A 17544-nucleotide genomic window follows, 5' to 3' on the forward strand; every position below is an offset into this window, starting at 1 on the left:
AACAAAATTCTCTGGTCTGAGACAAAGATTGAACTTTTTGGAGTGAATGCCAGGTGTCATGTTTGGAGGAAATCAGGCACCATCCCTACAGTGAAGCATGGTGGTGGCAGCATCATGCTGGGATGTTTTTCAGCAACAGGAACTGAAAGACTAGTCAGGACTGAAGGAAAGCTGAATGTAGCAATGTACAGAGACATCCTGGATGAAAACCTGCTCCTGACCTCAGACTGGGGTGACGGTTCATCTTTCAGCAGGACAATGACCCTAAGCACACAACCAAGCTATCAAAGGAGTGTCTTCAGGACAACTCTGTGAATGTCCTTGAGTGGCCCAGGCAGAGACCAGACCTGAATCTGATTGAACATCTCTGGAGAGATCTGACAATGACTGTGCACAGACGCTCCCCATCCAACCTGATGGAGCTTGAGAAGTGCTGCAAAGAGGAATGGACAAAACTGCCCAAAGATGGGTGCCCAAGCTTATGGCATCATATTTAAGAAGATATGAGGCTGCAATTGCTTGAGCAAAGGGTGTGAATTCTTATTTTTTACTTTTAAATAAATTTGCAAAATTTCAAAAAAGCTTTTTTTCATGTTGTCATTATGGGGTGTTGTGAGTAGAATTTTGTGGGGAAAAAATTAATTTACTCCATTTTGGAATAAGGCTGTAACATAACAAAATGTGGAAAAAATGAAGCACTGTGTTTCTGAATGCACTGTAAATCAGGTTTTTCAACTTCAGTTGAAAAATACTCAGTTGATTTTTTACAGTTTGGATTTTCACTCTTTGTCATGTATTCCTGGCAGAATCATTTTCTTCTGCAGTTTTTATTGAGTAAAATATTCAATAATTCCATTAAAAGTGTGTGCATTTTTCTTCTATAACAGAGAGGAAAAAGTTTAAAACATAGTTCTTGCTTCAGTTGCAATCTCACAATAAAAAAACAACATAAATACAAAAAAGTTGAACTGCACATATGTTTTTAACGCCATTTACATTATAACAAAAAATAAAAAAATCACCGTATTGATCCTTGACCTAATTTTTGTTAGTTTTATGGCATGTCAAACTCCTGCTTGTTTAACAACACAATGAGAATATCACTGCCGAAAGTAAATAAGGCGAGAACAAAGACAGCGTTGAGACAATACTTATGTTTGCTGTTATATGAAGTCAAAGAAATGCTATAGATAACCACAAAGAGACATCCTGTGTATTGTCATAATACGTCCTATAAATGAACACATAAACACGCCCTTAAAGACGGACTGGCCTCCTGATCTGCAGACAGACACGTGGAGGATGGGGGGCGGGGGGCAGTTGCGTGATTTCTGTTTGCCTAAAAATGCCTAATTTAGAAAAAAAAAAAATTAAAAACCCAAAGTAGTACATCCAGCCCACCCACATCCACCTGGCAACTGACGGCCCAATCTGATTAAAGGCGGCGTGGGGGAGGAGCCTCTGCTGGCCATCCATAGGAGGCCAAAAGTGATCACCATGGTGATTGGTAATTACAGCTGTCAATGCATCCTCCATCCTGCAGGCACCCGTTTGATTGCACTCTGCAACACTGATGGACAAGCTTAGCATGCGCTCGACCAACCGCCGATTACATGTTCGTCTGTGTGCTTCGTTTAGCCAACACGCAACACTCACATTGCCGCACAACACCGTTTTTAATTGTTTCTCTCTGTGCAACTCTCCTCCTCTGCCATCCTCTCTCTCTCTCTCTCTCTCTCTCTCGTCTCCTCTCTCATGTGGACAGCACAGAAGTGCAAGTGTTATTACACGAAACTCCCGCTGTAGCATTAATTGAAGGGAGATACGGCGGGACAAATGCGGCGGGGGGTAGCGCGTGTCCCATTATCACCCCTGCTTTCAACAGGTCTCACATTTGGAAACTGCAAATTGCAAAAACTTGCAAGGGCAAAATGTTTGACATTATTTGATCTGCAACCATATGGTGTAAGCACTCCTCACGAAGGCAGCGGGGGGAAGCACAAACAACAAAAAAAACAACAAAATAGTAACAGGCATGAAGTGAAGGCAGTGCTGTGGGAAGAAAAAAGTGTTTCGAGTTTAATTAATGAGGCCGTTGATTGCAGGAGGGTTTGTCGAGACCTGGACGTGGCCTTATTCCTCTCCACTGTGCCCTTGTCTCCTTCCTATAGGCTGACAGTGACAATAGCCCTACTGTGGATTCTAAAGGGCCTAATGTGGACTCTAGATGGCAGGACTACAAGTTCACATTGAAAGTAACACGGCCTTCCTGCGAGCACTGTGACATTTGAGTTAAGTTGGCCGTATTAATGAAGTCGATTATAAGTGGACAGGTCCCACTGTAGCTTCCGTACCCTCTCTTAATTATGGGTCTTTGTGTTGGCACGCGTGTCCTTAATCTGACCTAATGTGGCTAATAACCCAACGTGGAAAACCATCAAAACAGCAATTAGCAGCACAGCCAAGAATTGTTGATTTCTCAAATTAATGCAGCTGAATTGTTCACTGCCCCGCATGTCAACAAGCCTCATTCAAATGAAATCCATTGTTTCCCAGCTTGGAAATGCATAGGAATAGAAGGAAGAAGAATTATGATGGAATGAAGAAAAAAACAGAAGGAGAAAATAAATGAAAGTATGCGAAATATGGGAACAAGGATGTCAAGAAATAAGGAAGGACAGAGAGAAATGATGAAGGCTACAGATAAGAAAGTATGAAAGTTAGTATCTTCGGCTGCTTCCTTGTTTTCATTCAGGGTCGCTACGCAAATCCGAGGTGAATCTGCATGTTTAATTGGCACAAGTTTTATGCCGGATGCCTTTCTGGATGTATCTCCACATTGCACGGAGAAATGTGGCAGGGGTGGAGTTTGAACCGGGAACCTTCCACACTGAAACCAAGCACACTAACAACTTGGCCACTACCACTGCCCTCGATAAGGAAATATGGATGGAATAAAGAAAAATGGGAAAGGAAGGAAGGAAGGAATTGTGGAAGTTGGGAAGGAAGGAAGGAATTGTGGAAATTTACAGTGTGGGTGGGGAGCTGTTGACCCTGACTGGGGATGTTGTCGGGCAGTGGAAGGAATACTTTGAGGATCTCCTCAATCCCATCATCACGTCTTCCGAAGAGGAAGCAGAGACTGGGGACTCAGAGGCGGACTCATCCATTACACAGGCCAAAGTCACCTAGGTGGTTAGAAAGCTCCTCGGTGGCAAGGCTCCTGGGGTGGATGAAATCCGTCCTGAGTACCATAAGTCTCTGGATTTTGTGGGACTGTCTTGGCTGACACGCCTCTGCAACACTGCGTGGCGTTCGGGGACAGTGCCTCTGGATTGGCAGACCGGGGTGGTGGTCCCTCTGTTTAAGAAGGGGGACCGGAGGGTGTGTTCCAACTATAGGGGGATCACACTCCTCAGCCTCCCCGGTAAGGTCTATTCCAGAGTACTGGAGAGGAGAATTCGACTGATGGTCGAACCTCGGATTCAGGAGGAGTAGTGTGGTTTTCGTCCTGGTTGCAGCACACTGGAGCAGCTCTACGCGCTCCATCGGGTGCTTGAGGGTTCATGGGAGTTCACCCAACCAGTCCACATGTGCTTTGTGGATCTGGAGAATGCATTTGACCGTGTCCCTCGGGGCACCCTGTGGGGGGTGCTCCGGGAGTACAGGGTCCAGGGTCCTTTGCTAAGGGCTAACCGTCCCTGTACGACCGCAGCAGCAGCTTGGTTCGCATTGCCGGTAGTAAGTCAAACCTGTTTCCAGTGCACATTGGCCTCCGTCAGGGCTGCCCTTTTTCACCGGTTCTGTTCATTATCTTATGGACAGAATTTCTAGGCGCAGCCAGGGTGTAGAGAGAGTCTAGTTTGGGAACCACAGAATCTCGTCTCTGCTGTTTGCGGATGATGTGGTTCTGTTGGCTTCGTCAATCAAGACCTTCAGCGTGCACTGGGGCAGTTTGCAGCCGAGTGTGAAGCGTCCGGGATGAAAATCAGCACCTCCAATCCGAGGCCATGGTTCTCGACCGGAAAAAGGTGCTTTGCCCTCTTCAGGTCGGTGGAGTGTCCTTGCCTCAAGTGAGGGACGGATGGAGCGTGAGATCGACAGCCGGATCGGTGCAGCATCTGCAGTGATGCGGTCACTGTATCGGACTGTCGTGGTGAAGAGAGAGCTGAGTAGGGGGGTAAGCTCTCGATTTACCGATTGAGCTACATTCCGATCCTCACCTATGGTCATGAGATTTGGCTCATGACCGAAAGAACAAGATCGCGAGTACAAGCGGCCGAGATGAGTTTCCTCTGCAGGGTGGCTGGGCGCTCCCTTACAGACAGGGTGAGGAGCTCGGTCACTCGGGAGGAGCTCGGAGTCGAGCCGCTGCTCCTCCACGTCGACAGGAGCCAGTTGAGGTGGCTCGGGCATCTTTTCCGGATGCCCCCTGGACGCCTCGCTGGAGAGGTGTTCCGGGCATGTCCCATCGGGAGGAGGCGCTGGGGAAGACCCAGGACACGCTGGAGGGACTACGTCTCTCGGCTGGCTTGGGAACGCTTTGGGGTTCCCCCGGAGGAGCTGGGGAGGTGTGTGTGGATCGGGAGGCCTGGGCGGCTTTGCTTGAGCTGCTGCCCCCACGACCTGACTTCGGATAAGCAGAAGAAAATGGATGGATGGATGGGAAGAAAGGAAGGAATTTTGGAAGTTGGGAAGGAAGGAAGGAATTTTCGAAGTGGGGGGGAAGGAAGGAAGGAATTTTGGAAGTTGGGAAGGAAGGAAGGAAGGAAGGAAGGAAGGAAGGAAGGAAGGAAGGAAGGAAGGAAGGAAGGAAGGAAGGAAGGAAGGAAGGAAGTTGGGAGGGAAGGAAGGAAGGAAGGAAGGAAGGAAGGAAGGAAGGAAGGAAGGAAGGAAGGAAGGAATTATCAATATGTTTTTTAAAAAGGCATTTCTAAGAAAAACAAAGCCCCTCGTTTGTACAGGGTGTTGTGAGGAAAAAATAAAATAAAAGCATGTTTGATGTTCCATTCACTGAACAGAATGAAGATCTTTTGAAAAAACTGACCCAACCTTCTCTTAAGAACAGGTATTTTTTTTACCCCCCCCCCCATTCTAATATAAATACATCTTCAAGGAGGTCTTGTTAAAGCCTATAAATTCCTTGAAAGTGGATGAAATTAGGATGTGCCTATTCCGGTTAGAGTCCCGGCATGGAACTGACGAAAACAGATGAGTGTTTCTCCTCAGGGAGAAAGCGAGTGGGTATGGAACCAGTTAGCTTGTTATTGCAGCTGATCATAAAAGGCTCCGTACATGGGAATTTCACCGTTAAAACCTGGAAAAATGTCTCTTTGTATAAAAATCATGTTAATGCAAAACAGAACCACACTTGAATATGTCATCAAACAGGACTATTTAAAATAAAGTAATGCTTCTCTGAAAATATGATGTCCTTCAAACCAGAACTTTGAATTGGGAATATTTGATGGAATTATACAGTTGGTGTTGGACAGAACAGGGCTGCTTCTCACACAGGTTAGTGGTTACACATCTTTTCAGATATCTTGTAAACAAGTGGAGGTGTACAAGATATCACAATCTTGTGCTCATGGTTGTGTCGCGCTAATCAGGTTTGGGACCACCTTTCATCTCGGTTTATCCTGGTCGAGCTGTTAAGTTTGGTCCAGGACTGACATCCAGCTTGGGGGTGCTGTGGGTCCCTCTTGGGACAAAGTCTAGGATGGCTGGAGTTGGATGTTCAGGTGATAGATGCTGGATGTGGCTCATTGCATTGCTGTGAGGTGGTTGGTGGGTGACTGTTGGGTCTGCTGCATGAGCTCCTCAACAGCCGGGTGGTGGACTCTCCTCCTGAGGGCTCTGCTGTCAAAGTCCTCAATGCTGATGGACACAGTGACTGTATCAGGTCCATACCACCAGAACTAGGCTTTGGAAATATGTTCATGTCAAGAGACAGGAAACTTCTACCACAGCTAATTTCCATCATGCATGTGATGGTAAAATCATTCCCTGCAACAAGCCCAGCCATGTCCAGCAGGTGGCACTGTACATCAGGTGGCAAACAGCTCAGTGCATATTAAATAAGCACATACCTGCTTTTTTGGTTGTTTTGGCACATGAAAGTGGAACTAATGTGCAATCAGTTTATGCTCATTATGACTTTAATTAGCCCTGCTGGGAAACGGAAAGAGGCTATCGCAGTGAACTTCTGTCTGTCTGTCTGTCTGTGGAAATATCTTGAAAACTCAAAAAGCAATTTTTATCACACTTGCTGGATAAACTCAGCAGACTGTCATGTCGAGATCAAATCAGAGGGCATATTGTCTAAAATACATTAACCACAGCTCAGGATCTATATGAGGTATTGAACAGTGATATTTCTGTATAGAACTTTTGGACTAACAGATGGATCAGACAAATGATGTCAAGTGAAGTTCAAAAACGAGATGATTGCAATGAAGAACTGCAATCACTTGGATGCCTTTGTTAAAAACACAATAGCTCAAAACACAATAGACAGACACACACAACAACAACAACCAAAGCATTACAAAAGATGTGTGGCTTAAGCGTGATGTAACGAGGTATACACGCAGGTTTTAGAGGTCTGACGGTGAGGAACATTTAGAAGAAAGTGTCTTTTTGCCATTTTTCTTAAAAAGAGTTGCACTCAACCTATAGAACTGTGGGTGTCAGCACAATAGCCTGGACAGCAGATCCTTCTCTTTGACTGAATTCAGGCACCTTCTCTCTTTGGCCCCCAATGCTGCCTCAACCCACCAATGGGCTGCGGGAAGACGCATTAGCAAGAATCCTGGGAGGAAGTTTCAACAAGAGGAAACATTAAGTTTGAAATAAAACACAGGAAACGAGGTTAACCGCTACTCCTCCCTGCCAGTGGCACAGCTACTTTTTGCCCAATTATCCTTGGTTAACGGGATTAATTACTCCAACTTCTTTCTTTTCTTCTCCTCCAAGCAAATGGCCAATAAATCCTTCTCTTTGCTACGCGGTCTGAGAGGGCCGCGTTAATTAGCATAACAAGTTACAAAATCATTACAGCCTTAAAGTGCTTAGAAAACAGCATCAGGAGCAGGATGCAAGAGAGGATTTAGGAGGCCTATTTAACGGGAATAAAAACATTTCAAGAGGGGTAAACAACAGAGGTGATATCAGGGGAGGAACGGGACACAAACAGAGCGTCTGGCTGCTGCATTACTAACCCCTGACACACTCCTCATGGTTACCAGTCAGCAGCCACAAACCATGTCTCAGCACTTGTAGTCACGCTGAGATCACTCAGATCTGTCTAACGAAGCGGTCAAAATATCGGACAGCGTTTACGGGAAGGTTAGCCTCCCATAAAAGCTCGGAAATACACAAGTCTCTTTCAGTCTCGGGATCCATTTCCAATTGAAACAGGAAACACTGAAGGATTCTACTGCATACATGGGTTGCCATGAGAGAATAAGTATAAGCACGCTCGGCTCACAAGAAAGTCAAGTGTTTGATTCCACCAATGCCCAGCTCCTTTCTGTGTGGTGTTTGCGTGTTCTCACCTCGTCCACGCTGGTTTCCACCAACCATCAAAATACACTCATGATGTTTCTGCTCCTTAACCCCTTAAACCCTAGAGCCTATGGCTCACCAAACTCACATACCCATACATTATGATTTGTTTCTCAGCTTGTACAAGGTCAAAAATGCAAGTTTGGATCAGCTAAAAGACAGGTTCTAGGGAATGTTGTGGATGCAAAAGAACTGAAAGTAAATACTTGGTAGGAGTAAATGAGGTTTTTCCCCCAAAAAAATGAATTCAGATTTATGTCTTTATTTGCTTGGTGTTTCAGCTGTGGCTAGTTGATATGTGATTGAAGTGGATATTTTTGTAGAGGAGACTTCGCTTGACATTGTGATGTATGATAAGTGTATGTTGGTGTCAGCATTGGTTAGTTATGAGTTTTCAAATGTTCCCAAACAGGGCAAGTCCCCAAATTTGGGGACTCTAGGGTTTAAGAGGTTAAACAACCCGTAACCAAACCAGCAAGGGAAGATCTGGATTTGGACCCCACACACCACTCAGTGGCTGTCCACTACTCTCTCGGAATTTCAGGGGCCTCAAAGTATGGAATTTACCATCTAGTACTCAGGAATGGCTACTCCATTGTGTGTAAATATCAACCCAGTCGCATGGCAGTTTGTGGGATTGGATTCCGAAAAGTACATTAATCTGTGGGTTCATGACAGGGGTACGAAAACAGGGCGCTTTTTGTAATGGGGATACGGATTAATTTCGTGATGAGGAGCAGAAAATGTGGGGTGAAATGAGGGGTCATGATTAACGTTTGGGGAGGGTAGACACTTATGCTATGGTTATGGTTAAAATTAGGAGACGGGGAAGATTATAAATAGCAAAATAAAAAAAACTGTCATGAAAAGCACCCTCTTTTTGTGATGGGGGCACGGGAAAAAAAGTGAGACCGAGCTGGTAAATATACACACAACTCTGACCATGTGTGCACACACAGCATCTAGTTGTAGAACAGGAAAATTGCTACTAGAAAGCATTGGTGCGTTCACATCATGCAACCTCATCCCCATACGTTCCTTATTTCCTCAATTTAATAAGTGAACAATTAGTAATTACGTTGTGTTAGAAACAGGCGTGTAGCCTCATTGGTGTCAAAAACCTACAAAAGATAGCCTCTATGAACTACCCGGCAATATGCCAACAGTTTCCCTCCTGCTATTAAAAATGGGCCCATGTTGTTGTTGTTATTATTGCTGCACAAATTCATTAAGAAAGATTCCATCTAGAGTGAAGCTGGTGATGTCACAGGACTGCAAAGAATTCAGGGACAACTGTAACGATAAATAATTGTCTATTTATTCTATTAATTAGAATGTTTTATGATAGTTGCTGTAGTGAGTATGTTAAAGCTTCTTAGTGCCCATAAGTGATTTTGATGTCTAACTGATCAAACAGCAGTCGACACCATGAGTAAATTGTCATTACAAATGCTTTGTTTGAAAAGTACTGGTGGATGGCAGATAGGTCATTGCCACAGAATGTTGCCACTTGCGGCATTTATTTTAATTTAATTTATAAATATTTGTCTCTCTGCTGTGTCGACACAAAGACTTAAATCTCCATTTCACAAAAGTTAATTTTCTTCACTCTCTTAGTCATTATTCTGCTGGTGATGGCTTTTTTTGTTAATATATATGTTAAAATAAGGGCATTTTAGTACAAATGTCTATGAAAGTGCGTGTCTCAACATTTGATACCTATTGATGTGCTTAGGACCAACATACACGTTTGATAAATACTGATTATTATTATTGTTGTTGTTGTTGTTTTGTATTTGCATCCTAACTGTTGCTTGCATGAAAACCATTAAAACCATTTCTATGCACAATTTGATAAATGGTCATGAATCCCCCACCCCCACCACACACATCCACACAATTTTCTTTAACATTGCAAGAGAAGGCATTTAAATAAATAAATAAAAAAACTGGATTCACCCCCTCAATGGGATCATCTCCATTAGTTACTGGCTTTTTCTTTTTGGCTTCTACTCCCTTTCCACAAAGTTTCAAGAAAATTAGTTAAGTATTTTTTTGAATAATTGTACCCTCACTGTGAATTCATAACCTCCTTGGTGGATGTTATGCTGCTGATATCTAAGAACAGGTGAGATTTGGCTTCTTGATGATCTCAGAGTGCTGCTCTATTTTCACATCAGCTCAGTGGTTATTTTTGCTGACACCAGAAAAATGACACTGACCACAGCAGTCACAGAAAATAAAGATGAATGTAATAAAAATATTTTATGTATGTTCTTGTTCGTAAAACAAAAGGTCATCCACTTATTTTTTGATGAATTAAAAAAGTACAATTGGTATAATTTTGAATTTGGGAAATGGTGAATGATCAGTTATTAAAAATACTCCATCCTTACAGACAAAATATGCTGCATTTTATATTTATAATCACATGAAGCTAAAGTGCTCATGCTATTTTTTTATTTTTGGAACATCTTTGTGGTACCTATACGGGCAGAGCGGTTGGTTACAGGACTGTTTGCTCAGCATCTCATCTTGTGCCAAGATCAGCTCCGGCCAATCTGAGGGCGGAAACCCATATTTTTGAGCCACCCAGTTTAGCATGAGTCCCACCCAGTCGTCTGCTTTCACTAACCGGTCCTGACAAGTACCCAGATTAACGTAATCTTATATAGCGGTGCAGAGGAGCGGAAGAGAGCAGATGGACCGCCTGCATCCAACCCCCATGACCCCACACCACCACCACCACCCCGCCAACCACCAGACAGAAGCACAGAAACTAATGTAAACACTCCATTTTTCTCGCTCTCTCTCTCACACACAAGTAGAGATGCTGAGCAAACCTGGGCCCCAGCCACAGCAATTAATGTTCTTCCAGCAAATTGCTGCAACTCTCAGTGATGCTGTTTGGGGAACGTTCAGGGGCGGGGCTAGAGGATAGGAGACATGTGTCTCTGCACAATTGTCTCAGAGCCAACTTGCACTGGCAAAGACGTAAATTCTGAATTATGTTTTCACAGTCCTGCATAGGTTCTCAGAGTGTAGGGGAGTTCAATGCAGGAGAATAAAAGAAAACACTTTTCAGAAAGTCAACTGCAGTTTTCCAAGAAGGACTTTTTTTTTTAATTACTGAGGTAAATGAAGTCCTAGACACATTCAGTAACTTAGAAATGTTCATGTTTTATCATCTGACTTGTCAAGAAAAGTCTCTAAAAGTGATTTGTATTGAAATTCATTATTTTAGTTCACCCAATTATGCTCTCTGGAAATGGGGGAACTGTGTATAAAAATAACTGTAATTCCAAAATGATTCCTGCAATATTTTTGTTCAACCTCTCAAATTAAAGATTGAGGTCTGCACTACAACAACATGTGGGTTGTTTCATCTCACCTCCATTGTGGTGTTCTACAGAAGTGGACCCATATAGATACTGTCAGTGTTAATTTGACAGTTGTGAATTTGCTGTGTAAAGACGCGTGTGCGTGGGTTTGTTTAATGTGGGGAAACTCATTGCTTGTCGGCAAACAGTCTTTGACAGATCCTTAGCCTGTTCTGATAACTTGGAAATACTAGACGATCGGGGCCTGAGGACCTGCTGCAGGCTTGACCTGCCTTCACAGCCATTGGGTTACAACCCATCACATCCTCCACCATTGAGGACTTCTTGTTTCACCACAGCCCCGTTACCAGTCTTGTGTTCAAGGTTCCTGTTGGGCCTTCATGGTGTAGCAGCCATGGGGGGGCACAAGGTCCACCCCAACAGGCAATCCCTTATGTGATCCATAACCCAGATGTCACAACGTTATCAGAACTTGATAATGAAGTCATACAGAAGCCATATCATGACATCATACAAAATCAAAAACACCATTAGACACATGCACAGCAGGTAAAATAAGTATTGAACACATCATCATGTTTCTAAGTACATATATTTCTAAAGGTATTGTTGACATAAAATTTTCACCACATGTTGGTAACAACCCAAGTAACCCACACGTGAAAGAAATGAAACCATAGATGTCCATGAATTAAGCTATGTGTAATAATGTGAAATGACAGGGGAAAAGTATTGAACAAATGAAGAACCCTTTCTTCAGTTGTTCAATACTTCAAAGGTTCAAAAAGGCATGGAAACCCAAGACACCAGCTGAAACCTATTAGTAAATTCGCTGTTTCGCAGTTGTGAATCTCGTGCTATCTGGCGGTCTGTGACTCACACGAGAGGTCAGTTTCAGCAGCATTCCGTTTTAGGGCACAATGTAAACACACCTCATGAAGTATGGACAAGACAACATTGGGTACAACAGAAGTTCATCACAGGTGCTACACCTCCTCTAGATAACCCTCTCAACTTGAGAGAACCTGTTGTCATCATCACAATCGCTCCTGAACTCGCTCAATCGGCGCCATCCACATCCTTGCTTTGCCTTTATTTACATGTGCTGTGAGCCGCTGGAACTCTGCTAGTGCTGTAGTGCATTCTGGGAAGTGCAGCAGGATTATGGGAACTGTTAAAGTACAGAATAGAAAGCAATCCTGCCCCTTGTCAGTGCAAATTAATATCAGCTGGTTCAGTCCCAAATGATGGCCTATAAAATGTGTCTCAATACCAAAGTGTCAGACAAGAAACATCTCATGATGGGTTAAAGCAAAGAACGCTCTCACGATCTTCCCAACCTTATTGTTGTAAAAGATACTGATAACATTGATTACAAAACGATTTCTAAACTTCTGAATGTTCCAGTAAGCACTGTTGGGGCCATAATCTGAAAGTGTAAAAACATAATTTCACCATAAACCAGCCACAACCAGGTGCTTCTCACAAGATTTCTGACAGAGGACTGAATAGAATTATCAGAAGAGTTGTCTGAGAGATGAGGCCTACTTGTGGAGAGCTTCAGAAAGACCTGGAATTGACATGTGCAGTTGTTTAAAAGAAAACAATAAGTAATACACTCTGAAGAAAAAGCATGTTGAAGCTCGTTGAAAGTTGTACAACATTTAGACAAGCCTGTGAAATACTGAGAGATATAGTCTGGTCAGATGAGACCACAACTGTTATCTTTAGATATACAAACCATGTTTGGAGGTGAAATGACACTGCACATCACCTCAAAAACACCATATCTACAGTGAAGGTTGGAGGTGAATGGGAACATCATGGTGTGGGGCTGTTCTTCAGCATACTGCACTGGCAAACATCATATACAGTATTTTCCGGAGTAAAAGTCGCTAGTCGATTTTTCTTTTTTTTTTTAATTTAGGAGGCCCGGCAACCTTTACTCCCAGTGCGATTTATATACTGAAAATTCAGATGTTTGTTATTAATAATAGTAATTATACTGACTATTTATACATAGAATTGTCCTAAGATTCAAAGCACTAAACAAAATAAACTCCAATAACAAAAGAAAAATGCCAGTAATACAAGATACACTACAACAATGTACAGAAATCCCAAATTAGAGAGCTTATAACACAGAAAAAGGTGCAACTTATACACCGGTGCAACTTATATATACTCAACAAAAATATAAACGTAACACTTTTGGTTTTGCTCCCATTTTGTATGAGATGAACTCAAAGATCTAAAACTTTTTCCACATACACAATATCACCATTTCCCTCAAATATTGTTCACAAACCAGTCGAAATCTGTGATAGTGAGCACTTCTCCTTTGCTGAGATAATCCATCCCACCTCACAGGTGTGCCATACCAAGATGCTGATTAGACACCATGATTAGTGCACAGGTGTGCCTTAGACTGCCCACAATAAAAGGCCACTCTGAAAGGTGCAGTTTTATCACACAGCACAATGCCACAGATGTCGCAAGATTTGAGGGAGCGTGCAATTGGCATGCTGACAGCAGGAATGTCAACCAGAGTTGTTGCTTGTGTATTGAATGTTCATTTCTCTACCATAAGCCGTCTCCAAAGGCGTTTCAGAGAATTTGGCAGTACATCCAACCAGCCTCACAACCGCAGACCACGTGTAACCACACCAGCCCAGGACCTCCACATCCAGCATGTTCACCTCCAAGATTGTCTGAGACCAGCCACTCGGACAGCTGCTGAAACAATCGGTTTGCATAACCAAAGAATTTCTGCACAAACTGTCAGAAACCGTCTCAGGGAAGCTCATCTGCATGCTCGTCGTCCTCATCGGGGTCTCGACCTGACTCCAGTTCGTCGTCGTAACCGACTTGAGTGGGCAAATGCTCACATTCGCTGGCGTTTGGCACGTTGGAGAGGTGTTCTCTTCATGGATGATGCAAAGGAGATGTGTTGCACTGCATGAGGCAAATGGTGGTCACACCAGATACTGACTGGTATCCCCCCCCCCCCCCCCAATAAAACAAAACTGCACCTTTCAGAGTGGCCTTTTATTGTGGGCAGTCTAAGGCACACCTATGCACTAATCATGGTGTCTAATCAGCATCTTGATATGGCACACCTGTGAGGTGGGATGGATTATCTCAGCAAAGGAGAAGTGCTCACTATCACAGATTTAGACTGGTTTGTGAACAATATTTGAGGGAAATGGTGATATTGTGTATGTGGAAAAAGTTTTAGATCTTTGAGTTCATCTCATACAAAATGGGAGCAAAACCAAAAGTGTTGCGTTTATATTTTTGTTGAGTATATATATATATATATATATATATATATATATATATATATATATATATATATATATATATATTTTTTTTTTTTTTTTTTTTTTTTTTTTTTTTTTTTTTTCTCTCTTCAAGAGGCATTTTTGACAGGTGAAACTTATACTCCGGAAAATACGGTAATTGACGGAAGGATCAATGGAAAAATGTATGGAGACGTTCTTGATAAAAATCTTACAGGATAATGAAGATGAAATGAGAGTGGACTTTTTAGCAATACTGTGTTCCCAAACACACAGCCAAGGAAACTCAACTAGTTTCAGGGAATGAAAATAGGGGTGCTAGAATGGTACAGCCAATCACCTGACTTGAATCGAATAGGAAATCTACAGAAAGAACTAAAGATCAGAGATTACAAAAGAGGTCCATGGCACCTTCAACATTTGAAGAATGACTGTATGGAGGAATGGACCAAAATCACACCTGAGCATGCGACTAGTTTCTCCACAAAGGAGGCATCGTTGAGCTGTCATTACCAAAGGTTTTTTATTAAGTATCAAATAAATTTCAGTAAGTATGTTCAATACCTTTTCTCTGTGTCATTGCATTTTATTACACATAACTTAATTTCTGTACTTATTTGTTTTGGTTTCTTTGTATGTGTGTATTATTTGGGTTCTTACTGACATCTGGAGAAAATTTTATGTCAATAGCACCTTTAGAAAAAAAATTTACTGAGGAAAAATAGTGACATGTTCAATATTTATTTTACCTGCTGTATATTTACTTGTACATTTATATTGTGGTGTGCAGAGTGCACAGAGTCCTACATTTAACATGTAACATCCATCCATTTTCTAAACCCGCTTACTCCAATTAAGTGTCACGCTGGACTAGACACCAGTCCATCACAGGGATGCAACATACACACACTGAAAAAATATAATAGTTGAAAAAGCTTAAAAGGCTTCAACTGGTAACACTCAAAAGAACAAGCTTTATCCTAATTAACTTTAACTTGTGTGCCAACGTATCTCAATTTAGGCCTCAATTCAAATGAACAATGACTTCAGGCTTTTCTCTTATTTTCAAAGCAATTCAAGTTCAGCCAGGCCCTGCAATCTGGAAAATCCTGGCTTGCACCCTAACGTTTGTCTGTACGTTGATACGCGGCGCCGCAACAAACTTTGCAGCGTGACAGTATGGGTTCTGGAGATAAGAAGAAAAAAAAGGATTCCTTTCATTTACAAATCAATAAACAGACAATTAATTGAATAATAGCCTCAACAGAGAGCGACTGGGGATTTGAATTTGGGATTTCTAACACTTGTCATCTGCTGTGTCGAAGTGAGCTCGTCTTTTTACAGTTTCTGTGGTAAATCTCAACAACTTTCCTAAAGTGAACAGATGGGCTCGCTAATTAGCAGCGCTCAGGCTGTAAGTTTGTTTATAAAGAGAGAAAGGGTTCCAGACATCTTGACACATTTTATTAACATATCATACCTTAAAGCTATGCTTCTTGATACTCACCAGGCTCTTTAGCGGAATGCACGCGCGCATGGGCGTGTGTGTGTGTGTGTGTGTGTGTGTGTGTGTGTGTGTGTGTGTGTGTGTGTGTGTGTGTGTGTGTGTGTGTGTGTGTGTGTGTGTGTGTATGTGTGTGTGCATACACAGCACACACCGGGGAAACAATAAAAGTCAGTCTTGTGAAACAGAACACCCTGTATGTATGCTCATGAATATGCACAATTAACCGTGTGTGTGTGTGTCTGCACTGCATTCACGCCACATGTGCGCGTTAATGTTTATGGCTGTGTTTGTGTGTGTGTCTGTGTCCTTGCTGGAGCAGTGGCATGTTTCTGTCTCCACCGGGTCCCCGTGTGAATTCCCCTCCTGTGGATTTCTCAGCTTTCACTATTGCGCGTCGGGACACTCGATGATGCGCCGAGTGGACAAGGCTGCCGCGCTACCCAGAGGAGCCCGCGGAATTCAGCAACGGGATGGGACCCACTGCTGCTCCTCTGGTGCCATTTGCGCCTCCTGCCGGGACCCACTTAGGGCCGGGGTGACACGGCGGCACCCACCTGCCACGCTGACGCAGTGAGATGTGAAAAGTGGGCTGGACGGGCCCACTTATGGTGCGGATGATGGGGAGATACAAGGAGAGAGGAAAAATTTCACTCCACCCACACATACCCACAGTCGAACCACAGCCCAGTGCTTCGGCTGCAACATATTACCATGGCGATCCTGGTTAAGAGGCTTACATTTGGCCCATGCTGATGGCTGCTGGAGGACACTCCCATTGCCATGGTGATGGTTACCAGGAGGACACTCACATTGCCATGGTGATGGCATGAGCCGGGCATGCCAACCAATAAGATGATGGATAGATGCCATGCAGGAGGCTCGGGGGAAACGTGACTTGAATGCTCGCTTGTCTTATCGACCATCAAGGAGACTTGAGGCGGCTTTTCATAAATTTTATCTCCAGTGGCTTTGCTGCAAATACCCAACAAAAAGATTCTACTCAAACGTTCACGCTGTAGAGACAAACACATTAAAATCTGTAAACAGTACAAATGACCTCTGCTATGGTTTATTTGCTAATTTATTTTAATTTTTTAAGCCGTGTGCATAGTGTCGATGACATGAATTATGGATTGAAAACGTGCAAAGAAGAAGCTTCAAAGTCGAAGAGTGTAGAAAATGCAAAACACCTCAGAGCAAAACATGGATTTGGTTATTGATGGCATGAGGTTGTGCACGTTTCTCTGTGTGAAATGCGCAGATCACCTCATTTTGAAATCAAAGAGCAGTAAAGTTGAAAACAATCTGATGATGGAGCTCCAGATTACGGCTCAGGCCATTCTGCCGGCCTCCCAGTAGAGGGAGGCTGGGGCCCCGTGGAAGACGAGCGGGACAGTTTGGGAAAGAAGGACCCGGGGTAACCTGGGGGGCATGGCTGCAGTCCAAATCTGGTGCAGTATAAACCACTCCCGGGAGTTTGCGTGTGTGTGTGTGTGTGTGTGTGTGTGTGTGTGTGTGTGTGTGTGTGTGTGTGTGTGTGTGTGTGTGTGTGTGTGTGTGTGCAGCACAGAGAGGGTGGGGAGAGGAACGGGCTGGACCGCATCTGTGCTGTTGGTTTTATGCTAAAGCACGCACAAAAACATCTCTGTGTCACCTGTCGCCGTGCACCTGCTGAGGTTTTTCTTCTTTCTGTCTTTGTCTCTCAAAGTGGAGAAGTTGAGGAGTTCTGTCCATACAACAATATCATCCAGCGAAAAGGAACACTTCCCCCCTTCAGTTCATGTTCATGCGCTCGATAACACAAAGACGTGTGTCAACATGACAC

The 17544-nt window shown here is 43.3% G+C and overlaps 1 long non-coding RNA gene across 1 annotated transcript in view; it reads right to left on the reverse strand.

Annotated features, from left to right (window-relative positions):
- The window catches only part of LOC117524205, a 283790-nt gene extending 271069 nt beyond the window's left edge, over positions 1-12721 (reverse strand). Inside the window, exon 1 of the long non-coding RNA XR_004564737.1 lies at positions 12675-12721. This is a non-coding gene — a long non-coding RNA (uncharacterized LOC117524205). The remainder of the gene's footprint in view (positions 1-12674) is intronic.
- Between the last annotated feature and the right edge of the window lie 4823 nt (positions 12722-17544).

This window comes from Thalassophryne amazonica, chromosome 14 (assembly GCF_902500255.1).
Source record: "Thalassophryne amazonica chromosome 14, fThaAma1.1, whole genome shotgun sequence".
NCBI lineage: Eukaryota > Metazoa > Chordata > Actinopteri > Batrachoidiformes > Batrachoididae > Thalassophryne > Thalassophryne amazonica.